At 46.5% G+C, this 3390-nt stretch overlaps 1 long non-coding RNA gene across 1 annotated transcript; it reads right to left on the reverse strand.

Annotated features, from left to right (window-relative positions):
* Positions 1–951: 951 nt before the first annotated feature.
* LOC310703242 lies at positions 952–2938 on the reverse strand. Its single transcript, XR_014524032.1, has 2 exons — positions 2445–2938; positions 952–1237 (listed from the first exon to the last, which is right to left on the reverse strand). It is a non-coding gene; the product is annotated as an uncharacterized lncRNA (long non-coding RNA).
* Positions 2939–3390: the final 452 nt, after the last annotated feature.

A 3390-nucleotide genomic window follows, 5' to 3' on the forward strand; every position in this document is an offset into this window, starting at 1 on the left:
TTAGTTGTATCCAATTTGAAAAGTCAGAAACACATGAGACAGAGAACAAAGAATCCAAAAACAAAGAGCCCAAAAGTCCACCGTTAAAGTTCTTATTACAGTTTCAGTATCCTCAGATGTTCACAAAATAACTCCATTAAAGTCTTATAACTTTGTTTCAGTCAAAACCCCAACTTTGTATCCAGTTTAAATTGACAGTTCACTTTCCCGGTGCCATACTCCGGCAGCCCGTCTCAGGGTTTTTGACAGTGGAAGATCTTTTTCCTCTGCTTCCTTCAAACAGGTTTATAAATTTCCAATTTTACTTCCCCCCTTCTCCTGCTTACTGGGGGGAAGTTTAAGTCCGATGTCAGGTTTTAGCAGCCTAAAAGTTAGTCTTCATTTAAATGCAGCTTTGCTCTTTCGTTGCTTTATTTATCATGCAGTCCGGGGAGGCAGACTTCCTTACTTTATGCCTTTCCCGTTTTCAGCCAAATTTCTAAAATCCAATTTAAATGTCCCGTTCCCGTCTGTCGGTCTTACTCACGGGTTTTTCAGTCAAATTCCAGTTTCAGGAAGGAATCGGCGCTCTCTGTTCAGTGGCGACGCGGCTTCACTCCGCAGGCTGGGTAACGACTCTCAGCACCGCGCTCACACCCGATGCCGCTCCGTAGCCTTTAAAAAGGCTCTTTTGCAGTACCGGGGGGCGCAAAGGGTGCCCGCCGAGTCTCCTTGTTCACAGGCTTCAGCGCCTGTGATTTTAGGGGTCCCCCGCTCGCCGTAGCGGGTCAGACCCGAACTTGCGGAGCAGTCCTCCCTCGGAGCTCGAGGCAAGGACCGCCATTAAACACTGGCGCCGACCGGAAGCCCCATGCCGTCCCAATCTCTGAGTGGCGTGAAATTCCAGGGGTCCCAGGCACTTCTCCAGGGTCTGTGTTCCCTTTTGGAAATGACACACAGTGGAGACTGTGGTGTCTTTATGATATATGGTTTAATTCCCCATATATACAACCTAAGCCTAGATGGAGAGTGCAGAGCAGTCACATCCTAAGAGGGTCTTCTTGCCTTCTCTCTAAGCGCAGCGTTGGATTCAAACAGACACTAGCCATTTCTCTGCCTCCTGCTCTCTCTCTGTGTCACATAATTTCTTCCTCCTGGCTTCTAACCCACCTGGTGTGAGGTGGATCTGAGCTGTGTACTGGATGCTTCTAAACCCACAGGACATCACTTTACACACTTGACAAAGCTGATAGCAATCCTTGAAAGAAAGAAAAAAAGACTTTAAAGTGATAAAATTTTAGATGATAAATGTTTAGACTTTAAAGCGTCACAAGACTGTTGTTTTTGCTGCAAGAGACTCTATGAAAATTGGTTTAATGGGCTAGATTGTGAAAGAAACTACCCTTAAGGCAGGCTTGTAAATACCCACTTAACTGGATACCAGTAGCAAGTTAGGGCGCTATGAAGCAAGTGGGTATGTTTGTGACAAGCACATGGAATCAAAACATGTGTGTCTCACAAGCAGCACCTTTTAGGGGCAACCACCATGCTAAATCATTGCTGGCTGCAGCCCTGCTCCCTTCCACTGAAAAAGTAAAACAGAAAACAGGCTTCACTGGGGATAGATAATTCTTACTCTTTCAGCCCTTTTAGGAGGTGAAATGGGCCTTCAGTTGTACTTTGCAAAAAGGGTTGCTTGTCTCCCCATCCCAATAAGCTGCTGTTAGAGATTTGGGGGGGAAACAAAGTCATGATGCCATATTCTTAAAGTGATTGTTAGCTTCTTTGGTTTTCATTATTCAAAGATTTTTTTCCATGGAGAACAGCTTGTGCCCAAACTGTATCGGGAAATACAGTGGATGCTCAGGTTGCGAACATGATCCATGCGGGATGCATGTTTGCAACCCGCAGCGGCACGTCTGCGCACGCGTGGGTTGCGATTCAGCGCTTCTGCACATTCACAAAGTGCGATTTAGTGCTTCTGCGCATGTGCGACTGCCGAAACCCGGAAGTAACCCGTTCCGGTACTTCCAGGTTTTGGCGTGTCTGTAACCTGAAAAAACGCAACCTGAAGCGTCTGTAACCCGAGGTATGACTGTACTATTGTTCCAGTTACAGATAGGTAGCCGTGTTGGTCTGCCATAGTCAAAACAAAAAAATTCCTTCCAGTAGCACCTTAAAGACCTACTAACTTAGTTCTTGGTATGAGCTTTCGTGTGCATGCACACTTCTTCACTGTATCTGAAGAATATGCATCTGAAGAAGTGTGCATGCACACGAAAGCTCATACCAAGAACTAACTTAGTTGGTCTTTAAGGTGCTACTGGAAGGAATTTTTTTATTTGTACTATTGTTGTGGTTTTTAAAGCACCATCCTGGAACCCATTGGAATGTTTTTAGAGACTTAATATTTGAAGGATGGGTCAGGAGCGGGCAGCCTATGATTTCCTGATTCTGTTTTGTACCTTTTCTTGCTCCTGAACGGAATAGAGTATAGATAACAAGGAGTCTTCTTTTGCTGGCGGCAATGAAGGCCGCCAGTGTGACCTTGAGCAGAACACCTGTAAGGACCAAGAATGAAGAATGCATTAGCTCAGGCTCAGTAATAGCCTCGTATGGTAATTGGCATTAGAACCAATGGCCCGTGTCAAGGTAACGAGAATTGGAACTAAAAATAGTGGCTGGCTGCTCTCCATTTGAGAATGCCCTTTTGAGCAATGCTAAAGCCATGTTCTATTGGAACAGTCCAGCTTTAGAGAAAATGGAGAAATGAAATGAGAAGGCACGACCCCTGGCTGGATTGACTTATTTCTTTAAACCCCCCCCCATGCCACCCCTACCTAGGCTTGTCACCTGTCCTGTATACTACAGGATTGTCCCGTATTTCGTCCCGTATTGATACAGTTTGTCCTGTATTTCAGGCCTTTTCTCTCTGACAAGTTAGGGATCCTCTCCAAATGTACCGTATTTTTCGCTCCATAGGACACACTTTTCCCTTCTTAAAAACTAAGGGGAAAAGTCTGTGCGTCCTATGGAGCGAATGCAGGAAAAGCCCCCAAGAGTCGCACACAAGCTTTGTGCGGCTCTTGCGGGCTTTTCCCAGTCAGTCCCTTCCCCCTCCTCGTAGAAAAGGCAGCAGGAGCCGCGTGCTCCTTAAAGGGTGCGCGGCTCCTGTGGGCTTTTGCGGGAGGTGGGGGAATTGCCAATCTCCAGCCGGGAGAGGCTGCACAAGGCTATAGAGGAAGCCAAGGCAGTGAGCAGGATGGATCGCGCTTGCTGCCTTGGCTTCTTTGCTCTTTGGGGCTGGGGAGGGAAATAACATTGGTTTTCTTGATTTCCCCCTCTAAAAACTAGGAGCGTCTTGTGGTGCGGTGCGTCCTATAGAGCGAAAAATATGGTATGTGTTCGAAA

This window comes from Podarcis liolepis (genome assembly GCF_965112155.1).
Source record: "Podarcis liolepis genome assembly, chromosome: 3".
Classification (NCBI taxonomy): Eukaryota; Metazoa; Chordata; class Lepidosauria; order Squamata; family Lacertidae; genus Podarcis; species Podarcis liolepis.